We start from the raw sequence: 13,820 nt of genomic DNA on the forward strand, positions 1-13,820 counted from the left end.
AACATCAAACTAATAGACTATAATTAAAAGTTCTACTTAAACAAAAAATAAATCACCATTGGGCTGAATTAAAAATTATTTAAGTATGTGTGCAAAACAATTGTAACACATCACTTTTGGGCAGAAGTGAGACAATTATTTTAATTATGCACATGCCAATTTTTCTGGATAAAAATATAACACATAACCTTTGGGCAAATGTGAGATATTTATATCATGTTAGGCAAAAACTAACAAAAGCTTTCAGTTAGACTTGAATGATATGGTAAATGTAACTCATCACCTTTGGGGGAAAGTGATACATCAAAAGTTCATTCAAGTTAAGCCTTTATGTTTCGTAAAATTTTATAATATTTAAGTATTTACAAAACATTATAATGAGTTAATAACAAAAACTTTCTAGGTAAAATTAAGGATTTCGAGAAATAGCGTTTTCGGGTAAATTCTAGTCTTCGGATGATATGGATTCTTGGTTAACAAGTTTTCGAGTATTATTGGTTTTCGGGTAAAGTAATGAGTTTTCGGAAAATTAGCGTGTTTGCAGGAAAAAGATTGGAAAATTATTTCAAAAAAAACCGTATAAGGCCATAAAGTTTAAAATCCGAGAACTCTAAAATCCAAAAATAAATATTATCCTAATTAAACTGAAAACACAAAAAATTAATAAAACTCATACAATTATTCTGTAAACTAGTTGATCCTAAACTGATTTCGAAAACTAAAATTATAATAATAAGATTTGGTTCCAATCTTTTAAGAATTAACAATTATATATATTTTCTATTTTAATGGGATTCAAATATTTTAAGAAATTACCAAAACTTTTAATTTATTCAAGATTTGAAAAATTATATCTCTAACTTAACTTTAACAGATTTTAATCCAGATTTGAACCAAAGTATTTTCTAATTTTCAAAAATTATGATGAACACGAAGAACATTGTCGAAAATTTTAATTATTAAACATATACGAAAACTGGAATCGAAATCTTTAAACATGATTTTAACATATTTCGAAAATATTAGGGTTTATTAAATATGAATTTTAGCGGTTTTAAACAGTTTGATATATTGTTTTCGTAATAGAACATGAAAAAAAAACCCGAAAACATTAGGTTCTATCAAGTTTTAGTTGATGTCTTTTGATTCAATTCCAGATTTAGGAAAAACATGAAGAACTGATTAATCAACATCACTTTGATGCCACATGTTGATCAGTTCTTCATGTAAGTAATAGAAAACATGATAAATATTAAACCTATAAACATGTTACAGCATGGAGAGTAGTAACCGCAACAGAGTATGATATAGTTGACATGTTTGACATCTTGATCGAGTTCCCCTTTAGGATGTATAGTTAAGGATGATGTTAGGGTTCTTGAGAGGAACCCGATTTAGAAGAGAGGAGACACACAAAATTGTTATGTTTGTGTGATTAGGTTATGATGTTAATATTTATCTCTCTTTATATACACCCAAGGAAAAAGCCTTTATTAGTTAATTAAAGGTAATACGGTCCATCAACAATTACCAAACTAATATATAATAAGGTATAATTAATAATTTGATCTAATATTATCTAAATGATAATGATGGCCATATATATATATATATATATATATATATATATATATATATATATATATATATTCTTACAAACACATGATAAAAAACTACATCATCACAAACCACAATACATTCTTAACTAACTTATAAGACGAACAAGGAGCTGAGATACATTAATTAACATAAACCAAATGGAATCACAACTTAGTGCACTTATTTAAAAAAAGAAAATACGCATTCTTCTAACTAGTCGACAAATCATAATTAGCTCTAAGGATTGTAACCATCAGAGCAAAATGTGGTTGCCACTAGTCATCCATCTCAAGGTGTAGAAGCGTTCTCACAACCTCGCTCATGGTTGGTCGAGCATCTTTATCTTCTTCAACCCATTGTAGAACCACTTTTAGAAGAATAGTCATCTGTCCTTTTTCATATTCACACCTAATCATTGGATTCAGTATCTCCAAGATTTCTCTCTCTTCCAAACTTTCACTTATCAAATGAACCTTCTCTTTTACCCAACTTACCAGCCTCTTTTGTTCCAACCTTTCATTTTCATTGGCTGGTTGATCATATGTGGGACTTCGTCCTGTTATCATCTCTAGCATTTTCATTGGCTGGTTGATCATATGTGGGACTTCGTCCTGTTATCATCTCTAGCACCACCATCTCGTAGCTATAAACATCCACTTTTGAAGTAATTGGAAGGTTAAACACCCATTCTGGAGCCATATACCCTCTAGTCCCTCTTATCTTAGAAAAGATAGAATTTTCAGTTATGCTTTCGTCGAATAGCTTGGACAACCCAAAGTCAGCCACCTTTGGATTATAATTTGCATCCAACAATATATTTTGTGGTTTAACGTCATAGTGCAAAACCCACTCCAGGCATTCTTCATGTAGATAAGCTAGCCCTTTCGCAACACCTGATGCAATTTCAAATATATTCTTCCAATCAAGCTGATTACCACCTAAGTTCCTTGCTAATGAGCCATTTTCCATGTACTCATATACCAAGATCCTATGCTTTCCCTTAGCACAATAACCGTATGTTTCTATCAAGTTCTTGTGATTTATTCTATCAATCGTGTTCATCTCTTCAAAAACTCAGCTTCTCCTTGGATAGCTTCGTGGAGTCGCTTAATTGCTACAACTCAATTGTCTGGAAGTATGCCTTTGAACACAATGCCACCACCACCTCTTCCAATCTCTTCTTCGAATTTATGAGATGCCTTTACAATCTTAGCGTATGTAAACCTTTTGAATCCAGTAGCAATTGCTAGGTAGGTTTGGGTTGTTTTACCTGAAGGTTGTTTGGTTATATAATAGAAGTGTAACATCCTAAAATTTATAATGTTGAATAAAGAAAGTTACGTTTAGTGATTTCGAGTTATTAATTAATTAATATCAAGTAAAGAACGGATCATGGACTTAGATTAATTGAGATGGGTTAAATGAGAATGGGCCTTAGGTCCATGGGCTTTAAGGGATATAAATATCCCCTAAACCAAGCTAAAACCCTAAACCCTCATTTCATTTCCATCATAATCTCTACACACTCCAAACACACACACACACCATAAACGAGCAAGACCCGAGAGAGAGTAAATGTTAGTTGGTATTAGATCTTATTACACGAGATCTAGAGTGCATAAACAAGTTAACCAAGATCGAACGAGCGCTAAAGGTATGTTCTTGACCTTTAAAGTTTACGTAGTATTGAACGTTTTTACTTAAAGATCCAAGCTTTATAGTATATACGGGATATATATACGACCGAAAATGGTTAGGGAACGTTAGTGGGTGATGTCGAACCATAACAAGGGTATTAAAATCGCCAAAATGCTTGATAAAAACCAAACCCGTAGCAGAACTGGGCAACTTCGCCTGCGAACTGGGCAACTTCGCCTTCAAAGCTTAACTTCACCTTCAAAGCTTAACTTCGCCTTCAAAGCTTAACTTCGCCTTCAAGGCTTAACTTCGCCTACAACCAAGTTCGCCTAACTGGTAACTTCGCCTAAGGCCAAGTTCGCCTAATTGATAACTTCGCCTAAGGCCAAGTTCGCCTAACTGATAACTTCGCCTAAGGCCAAGTTCGCCTAACTGATAACTTCGCCTAAAGCTAAGTTCGCTTAAGGTTTAACTTCGCCTAAAGTTTAGTTCGCTTAGAAAATAAATTAAAAACCTAAAAACCTAATTGGATAAGTCAGCTCGACCCCAGCCAGGGGCTCTGCCCCTTGGACCCTGCTAGGGGCTGCCGCCCCTAGACCCCGCTACCAGGGGCGCTGCCCCCGGACCCCCGTTCGTTGTGGGTAGTAGTTAAGACTAGAAATATGATATGAGTAGTGATAGTTAATTGATACGTATACTTGTTATACAGTCAGCCGTGCACACTGAAGAAAGGGATTACGATTAACGGTGAACGTAACCGTGTTCAGATAAGTTTCTAGCCCCAATTATGTGTTATGCTTTCGGGGCTGTGTGTATACTCGATATGTTTGTTAATACGCTTATCCTAAGAGATAAGTGTATGCCTTATGTGAATGATGTGATATGTATGAATGATGGCTTGACGGTACGTGAACGATCTTCGGATATTGCACGTACTCTCAGGTTGTAACGCTAAGTATAAGGTAAGTATGATATGTATGCTTATGTGTATGAATGTGATAAAGTAAATAAAATAAGGAAAGGATGGTTGTATGGTTACGAAGAGGGTACCGGGCCCTAATAATACTCGAGGTATGATGTATGGTTGTATGGTAACGAAGAGGGAATCGAACCCTACTAATATTCGAGAACTAGGGAACCGAACCCTACTAATATTCGAGGAAAGAGGGTACCGAGCCCTAATAATACTCGAGAAAAGAGGGTACCGAGCCCTAATAATACTCGAGGAATGTAGGGCGTAATGCTCTTTATAACGTAAGATATGAAAGTAAGTTAATACAAAAGAAACTATGAAAGTATGAAAGTATGAATGAAAGAATATAAGTTTATGTGTATTGTATAGTGTATGATTAACTAGAACTCACTCAGCGTAGCTGACTTTTAGTATGCACGCAGGTGAGTAGGATGAGGCAGCTCGCTTGAGGAGACACGTGGCACTGAATAAGAGGCTGGCATCGGAAGACTCAAGGCGTTTAAGTTTAATGTTTCGTTTATTTTGAAAGACAAAATGATGTTTTAAGACAAGACGTGTTTTGTTATGAAATGTTTTATGAAAGCTTTTATATTCCGCGAATGTTTTAATTAACTCTGATATTTAGAACTGCGTTTATGAGTAAATCCAACACGAAAGTAGGGCTACCGGTAACGGGGCCTTACAAGTTGGTATCAGAGCAAAGTTCGAGAGATTTAAGCATCCTACATGCTTAGACTCGAACAGAGAATGGGGTTTAAGTAAGAAAAGAAAGAATATGCCAGTTCAAGAATGCCATGTGTCGCTCAAGCAAGATCAGTAAAGGTAAAGTGTATGATTAAATGATATATGTTAATGAGAAAGAAAAGATATGTGAACCAGCACAAAGAGACTCATAAAGGGAAGTGTATAGGACACAGAAAGCAACGTGATCAGCTAGTCACAGCTGGCCACTGTTATTACCTGTTAGCCTTGCTATCCTTGTACTAAATAGTTCCTTGAGTGATGATGTTTGTGTTTTCCCTTTTAGAATACGATGGCTGGAGCTGGAGACATTGCTGGAGCTGGAGGTCGCACTGGACGACGCGGCAGGCCTCGTCGTGTCCAGCAACCTTCGATTGAGACAGCTTCCAACACCGGAGATGAGGGGAGTGTAGCTGGAGGAGGTCCGATCAACAACGAAGGGGTTCAACTGGATCCCGCAATTCAAGCAGCTATTGTTCAAGGTGTAGCCACCGCGGTGAAGAATATTACTCCGGGAGGGTCTGCTGGAAGCCGTGAAAGAACTGTTGAAGGGGCAGGTGGTAATGGTAGGAAAGATGATGAGAGGGAAAAGGGTGATTCAAGTGAGGTAAGGTCTGTGAAAGTGGATGATAGGAAGAGGGGCCGAGGCAGTTGCAACTATAAGTCCTTCAAAGGTTGTGACCCGCCTAAGCTGACTGGTTTAGGAGACGCAATCGCCACTCTTCAGTGGATAACCGGCATAGATAAAATTATCCGAATCAGCGAGTGTCGTCCTGACCAAGCTGTCGGTTATGCCACCCAATCATTTGAAGATGAGGCTATGTATTGGTGGGAGAGTATGGAGCAGAGGAAGACCCGTGAAGAGATCAAAGCGATGAAGTGGGAGGATCTGAAGGAATTATTGATGAAGAAGTTATGTGCTGACGCCGAGGTTGAGAAGGCGGAGATGAAGTTCTTGAACTTGAAAGCTGGGACAATGACACATCGTGAGTACACCACCGAGTTCAATCGAATGTCTAGGTTGGTGCCCGATATGGTCAACACTGACGCTAAGAGAATCAAGTGTTACGTGAGGGGATTACCACAGAGAGTCCGCATGTTAGTCAGGACAAGTAAACCTGCTACTTTCGATTCTGCTGTCGAACTCGCAGAAATGGTCTATGCAGACTTGGCTGCAGATGATGTGGTGGTGGGAGACGAGAAGAAAGAGAAGAAATGGGTCGCTCATGCTAAACGACTCGGTACCCAGATGTGGAACCCTAAGAACAAGCAGCCGAGAGTTTGGGAGAACAGGTCGTGCAAGACTTGTGGCAAGGCACACAGTGGTGAGTGTAGGTGGGGAAAGGGTTCGGATACATGTCATAAGTGTGGAAAGATGCATGCTGGAGAATGTAGAGTTGGGTCGAATGTTTGCTACAAGTGTGGGAAGGCAGGTCATTATGCTCATGAGTGCAGTTCTAAGCTTGCATGCTACAAGTGTGGTAAGACAGGTCACTTTGCTAGGGAGTGTACCGAGGGTGAAGCTGGAGGTAGTGGAAGGAAGGATGCCGATCAAGCTAGGCCAAGAACTAGAGCCTACATGCTGACCCAAGAACAAGCCAAGCAGATTCCGGATGTTGTCACAGGTACGTTTCTAGTGAACGGTGTTTCCGCTACTGTATTATTTGATTCGGGTGCAAACAAAAGTTTCGTAGCCACACCATTTAGTAAACTAGCTAAATAAAATGTTGCCGAGTGTCTGAGACTCATATAGTAGAAACCGCTAGTGACACTTCGGTTAAAATAATGAAAATGGTTAAGGACTGTAGGATAGAATTGGAGGGACATGAGTTCCCTGTTACCTTGTATGTTATGACCTTAGGAGGGTTCGATGTGGTTTTGGGGATGGATTGGTTGTCTGAGTTTGAGGCTCAGATAGTATGTAAGAGTAGGATAATAAGGTTAAAGTCCTTGGATGGTAGTGCGGTGACGGTTTATGGTGATAAGGAAAGTTCTGGGCTTAATGTCATTTCGATGATAAAAGCCGAGGGTTTGCTAAGGCGAGGGTGTTGTGCCTACCTGGCGTATGTCGTCAACGCTACGGCCGAGACGAAAGAAATGAAAGATGTTCCTATTGTGCGCGACTACCAGGAAGTATTCCCTGAGGATCTTCCGGGGTTGCCACCGGAGCGAGAGATAGAATTTCAGATAGATTTAATACCAGGAGCCCAACCTGTCGCAAAAGCGCCTACCGTCTAGCACCGTCCGAGATGAAAGAATTGATGTCCCAACTGCAAGAACTCCTCGACAAAGGTTTCATAAGACCAAGTGTTTCCCCGTGGGGCGCACCAGTATTGTTCGTGAAAAAGAAGGATGGAAGTATGAGAATGTGCATAGACTATCGTGAGTTGAATAAGCTTACGGTAAAGAATAGATATCCTTTGCCAAGGATTGATGATCTGTTTGACCAACTGCAAGGTTCAAGTTGGTTCTCAAGAATAGATCTCAGATCAGGCTACCATTAGCTGAAGGTGAAGGAGGCAGACATCCCTAAGACAGCGTTCCGAACGCGGTATGGACACTACGAGTTCCTCGTAATGTCATTCGGTCTAACAAATGCTCCTGCAGCATTTATGGACATGATGAATAGGGTGTGTCGGCCGATGTTGGATAAGTCAGCTCGACCCCAGCCAGGGGCTCTGCCCCTTGGACCCTGCTAGGGGCTGCCGCCCCTAGACCCCGCTGCCAGGGGCGCTGCCCCCGGACCCCCGTTCGTTGTGGGTAGTAGTTAAGACTAGAAAGATGATATGAGTAGTGATAGTTAATTGATACGTATACTTGTTATACAGTCAGCCGTGCACAACTGAAGAAAGGGATTACGATTAACGGTGAACGTAACCGTGTTCAGGTGAGTTTCTAGCCCCAATTATGTGTTATGCATTCGGGGCTGTGTGCATACTCGATATATTTGTTAATACGCTTATCCTAAGAGATAAGTGTATGCCTTATGTGAATGATGTGATATGTATGAATGATGGCTTGACGGTACGTGAACGATCTTCGGATATTGCACGTACTCTCAGGTTGTAACGCTAAGTATAAGGTAAGTATGATATGTATGCTTATGTGTATGAATGTGATAAAGTAAATAAAAGAAGGAAAGGATGGTTGTATGGTTACGGAGAGGGTACCGGGCCCTAATAATACTCGAGGTATGACGTATGGTTGTATGGTAACGAAGAGGGAATCGAACCCTACTAATATTCGAGAACTAGGGAACCGAACCCTACTAATATTCGAGGAAAGAGGGTACCGAGCCCTAATAATACTCGAGGAAGGAGGGTACCGAGCCCTAATAATACTCGAGGAAGGAGGGTACCGAGCCCTAATAATACTCGAGGAATGTAGGGCGTAATGCTCTTTATAACGTAAGATATGAAAGTAAGTTAATACAAAAGAAACTATGAAAGTATGAAAGTATGAATAAAAGAATATAAGTTTATGTGTATTGTATAGTGTATGATTAACTAGAACTCACTCAGCGTAGCTGACTTTTAGTATGCACGCAGGTGAGTAGGATGAGGCAGCTCGCTTGAGGAGACACGTGGCACTGAATAAGAGGCTGGCATCGGAAGACTCAAGACGTTTAAGTTTAATGTTTCGTTTATTTTGAAAGACAAAATGATGTTTTAAGACAAGACGTGTTTTGTTATTTTATGAAAGCTTTTATATTCCGCGAATGTTTTAATTAACTCTGATATTTAGAACTGCGTTTATGAGTAAATACAACACGAAAGTAGGGCTACCGGTAACGGGGCCTTACAAGAAGAATAAAAAGGACATAACTTCAATTACACCAAGGATGATGCTGAACCACAACATAAACTTGAGGGACCCATTTCCAGTCGTTTTCTCATATGTTTGCTTCATCTAGATTATTAAACTTGAACAATACAAGCCGAGCTCGTTAGAAATAGATTGATTATATGACAATGCATCGTTTTTGGGTAGCTTAAGGTACGTGTTGTAAGGAGTGCCCCTGTAGTATCCATTGAATAACAAAGTCTTGACATAACATTGAAAGAAACTAGACTTTTTGTCAAAGCTGAATTGGATGGCTTTACAGTTGGAGTTATTTAAGCAAGCACTCTTGCATTCTATGAGACTGAATCTTTGTAAATAAGAAGAATCAAATCCATAAAATTCTACATGAGGGAGCTTCATGAAACCAAAGTTTTCTTGATGCCCGAAAAGATCAAATGTAGGTTCACACCCAAAGGACAAATCTGAGTGGTTCGTTCTCTTGTATCCATGCAGGCAATTGCATCTTTTTCCTGATTCAAAGCTATAAGTACAAAGGCTGTTTGGACCACAAATCCCATGAATTGTACATGGTGTTGAAATTGCTTGCCATGAAACCTTCCAGCTTCTTTTATGAATTGAGTACACTCTAATAATGCCATCAACATCAAGTGTTAGTCTTCTTTGAAGGTCATCACCATAGTCCGTGGTAGTAAAAGTAAGATTATCGGTGGACTGGAAACGCCCTTTGGAATCAAGCAATGCAAATCTACTGTTGTTATAGGTAGACCTTCCTGCATCCCATGTTATTAGATAAGGTTTAGCCCAATAAACACTTGTAATTTCATTGCTGCTATAAAGCAAGCGGTGTACATTGTCGTTGTCAAAGTAGAGTTTGTAGAAGCTAGAAGAAAAATTTGTCGAACTTCTGGAAGATATGAGGGTGGTAACTTTGGTGAAAAGTTGATTGGGAAGGATAGTATCGGTTGGGAAACTAAAGCTTTCCCAAATACATGAGTTCTTGTCTAACTGGGTAAGAACAAGGTTACCCGAGTCAAGAAGTTGCAATTGCAAAGGTGAATTAGACTGAGTGTTGGTTGTCTAAATGATTTGGCCAACGTCCATTAGAACAAGGTTTCCTTTTTTCAATAAGGAAAACCTGGAGCGTTTTCCATTGACAGGTTCGTCTCGGTTAGCCATCCAAACCAATGTGTGATTTCCATCCCACGTGGGCTCAGAAAACCATATCGCAAAGCAGTAAGCATTTTGGCCAATCTTGTGAAATCCAGCCGTGAAAAGGCTATTTGGTGAAACCAAGTAATCGTTCTTTTCAACAAAGAGTGATGAGCATGGGTTTAAAATACTTGGTGAAGAAGAAGCAATAACAACTTTTGGAGAACAATAGAGGGCTATGAAAGAGGAAAAATACGAATGGAAAATACATGATGTGATATAATCTGAATGAATGAATGACTAAATATATATCTAGTTGTGTCTATATATATAACCATACTGGTTGATATAGTCTCAAATTGTAAGGTAGTAATTAAACCATTTTGAAAGGCTTATAGATCATTATCCTCATTTTTTTTTTCATTCGTCATGTATGCGCCACCTCAATGTCAACTCAATTTTTCCTTCATTATTTAACCTCACCCCTCAAACCCTTGTTATGGTTCATTCCCCTCATTCTTCAGCATTCTCCACCATTATGTTATTTAATAGTACAAAAGAAATATGAATAAGAAAAGAAAAAAAAAACAAAAACAAAAAATATTTGATTAGTTTAAGGGGGGAATGACCCGCATGACGGTCCTCATGCTGGTCTCGTCACACGTGAAAGGAATGGTGGCAGTGGCGGATGTAGCTAGTAACCGGGGTAGCACAACTTTTCGTCGGTAGTGCAAATTTTTTTATATTTTTTTATGGTTTTCGTATTTCGCTACCCCTGAAAATATATAACGTTACCCCTCCTAGTTTAAAGCCCAACCAAATTAAAAGTTAAAACCAATTAAAGCCCAACTAAAGTTTAAAACCTAATCAAATTTTAGCCTAAATCAAATAAAATCATTGTTCGTTGTTCCTATATGCGTGAATGTTTGATTTAGGCCGGACATCAATATTAGTTAAAACAAAGTTTCATTCAGCCATCGTCCACCCTGCAATGACCCGACCCCGTGCTGCCCCTCTGGTAACCGGTCCTCCACGTTGCAGCCCAGTAGTCGACGACCGGTGATCCCTCAGCCCCTCATTCGCAATTCGACTTCTACTTGTTCAATTTAAGTATTCTTCTACTTTTATCTAAAATTGTAATTGCTTAATTTTATTAGATAAATTGCTAATTTGGAATTATTTATGGGCAATTGAATAGTTGAATTACTGATTATGGTTTGCTGGATATTTGAATAATGTAAATTGGAATTGATTAGGGATTTGGGGTTTAAATGTAAATCAGAATTGATTATGGATTTATGGTTTAAATTTTGTTTCTGCGAAAATTAGGGATCTTAAAAGATGAAACAATAAAGTCTTATTATCAATCATTTTTAACGAAAATTCCAAGAAAATGATAATATTGATCCAACACCAAATTCAATATATATATATATATATTATATGAAACACGGTAAAAATATAAACTATGGTAAAAAATATCCGTTTACATTGTATGAAATAGGGTAAAAAAAATGTTACACCCAAGAATTTCGTCTAGATCCGCCACTGAATGGTCGCGGGTTGGTGTTCAAATGAGGCCCTTGCATGTCAGCCCTTACACGTAGGACCCTTCTGTAAGGGAGGGAGGGTGAACCACACCCCATGGTCTCATGGGCGGATCTACATATACGAGACCAGGTTCACGAGAACCCATTGAGTTTTGCACTTTATATAGAATGCCTATTTAAAATATGAGAGGGGGCTCACATATATTTTGTAAGTGAACTCATACACAAAGTGAAATACTGATCTAGTGGTGAATATTCCTAGTTCATAATGTTAGAACCTGGGTTTGATCCACATTCTTAATGTGTTTCTTTATTTTTAAACTAATTAACTTAATTAGACAATTAGTAATGTTTTAATTTGATTTGTAGACATTATTAATATAAAGAGATATTATGTGATTTTTTTTAATTTTTAACGACGATGTTTGTTTTTTGTTATTGTATGGCGTTTCTATTATATGATAGACCTTAAACGACCCGTACCGTTGAAAACCATCAAGCCGACCAAAACAATAAACCCACTAAAAAGAATTCTGCGATGCATGGTTTAATCAAAGTTGTCTCTTAAATCCAGAAGACATGCAATGATACACCGTGACATACATCGTGAATTGAGGGCTAGACTATATGTGTCAATTGTCATCACGCCCACAGGACACCGCCCTCTTGTTCTGTGAGAGGGTGTGAGTGATAGTTAAAGATGCATGTATATATATGTATCGAATTTTATTTGACAACAAGAACACCAGAAGTGATAAAATGGTTACAAAAGAAAAAAAATAGCGCTAGTCGCTATTGTTATTTAAAAACATGTTGTTTTCAGAAATAAATAAATTTGCGTATATTTATGTGTTTTTTTTAATTGTTGAATTGTTGTTACAAGTATTAACTTGTTTATTAAAAATGGAAATTCTTGTTGTAAAAGGTACAATGTAAATTGTTGCTACGCTAAGAGATGTGGATTGTATAAAGAATAAAGTTCCTACATTTTTAATAATCAAGGGATGTTTTGCTTATTTCACATGCACTTAGAGCATTCTCAACCCATTCTCTAAAGTTGTCAAACCCATATAATTTAAGGTAAATTTTAAGAAAACCATCAAAATCACCTCTTCAATCCATTCCCTATTATATGGATGAGTTATATGGCAACTAAAGTAAAAACCTAAATATAGGGACTCACTTTTGATCCATACCACATAATATATCACCTATCTCCCAATCACCATTTACTATATAACAAGACAAAAGAGAAAAAAATAATAAAGAATTAATTTATGGATATGAATAGGGAATAGAATGTGAAAGAATTTTAAAGAATGATAGATAAATATATGAAATGTTGTTTTCTAGCTAAATTATAAAGAAAAATATATAGAATGGGCTGTGAATGCTCTTAACAAACAAATTCAACTGAATCATTTAACAAATATTGTGGACCAAAAAGTCAATAAATGAAAGGTATAGTCTAAATCCGTAATGTATTCACGCAACAAATACCATCCATGTAATTTAACTTAAAATTTAAGTCATTTTGGTCTTAGAGCATTCACATCTCATCCCCTATACTTATGTGTGGAGAGTTTGCAAATTATAGGGTGGGGTTGTGAGTGTAAATTATAGGGTGGAGAGAGAAATGTAGTGATTTTTTGTAAATTTGTGGAAACATTTGGGAAACATTGTTTGCCCCTATTTATTTTTTAATATTTGTTGGATTGGTTGTGAGTAGAGGAGAGAGAAAAATATAATGATAAATGTATAAAAAATATTATTTAATTGAACAGAAGAGAGAATTGTAGTGTTTTTTAGTGTAATTATAAAGATAGGGATGGAGAATGGGATGAGAATGCTCTTAAAGGTCGTCTCATCTCATGTGCAAAAAAAATAATAATTTGTTACCAACACTAACATGTAGCCCATCCTACTATATTCGTGATGGATGACCAGTTGTCTTCTTTAATGAAATAAACGAAAATACTTAAATATTAGTTTTAATAATGAGATTGGTGGCTCATTGCAGACAAAGCCTTTAGGAACACTTTGTTGATAAGTTCTTCACGAAAGTAATACAAAACATGATATATATTAAATATATAAAGTTGTTACGGTATGGTGAGTAGTAACCGTGACAAAGATGGATATAGATGAGATGGTTGTCAACTTGGCCGAGTTCTCATTTAGGATGTATAGTTAAAGGATGGGGATTAGGGTTCTAGAGATGAACCAATTATAGAGAGAATAAGAAACACGAATATGATATATATGTGCTTAGGTTTTGATGTTACTTATTCTCACAATTTACATAGACCCAAGGGGAAACCCTTTATTAGATAGTTAGGGAAATATGGTCCATTAACAGTTACCAA

At 37.4% G+C, this 13,820-nt stretch overlaps 1 pseudogene; it reads right to left on the bottom strand.

Moving 5' to 3' along the window:
- Positions 1 to 1,673: 1,673 nt before the first annotated feature.
- Positions 1,674 to 10,135, bottom strand: LOC143542750 (putative receptor protein kinase ZmPK1; annotated as a pseudogene).
- Between the last annotated feature and the right edge of the window lie 3,685 nt (positions 10,136 to 13,820).

This window comes from Bidens hawaiensis, unplaced genomic scaffold, assembly GCF_021521415.1.
Source record: "Bidens hawaiensis isolate Kalapana, Puna unplaced genomic scaffold, B.hawaiensis_p1.1 tig00012956_1, whole genome shotgun sequence".
Lineage (NCBI taxonomy): Eukaryota > Viridiplantae > Streptophyta > Magnoliopsida > Asterales > Asteraceae > Bidens > Bidens hawaiensis.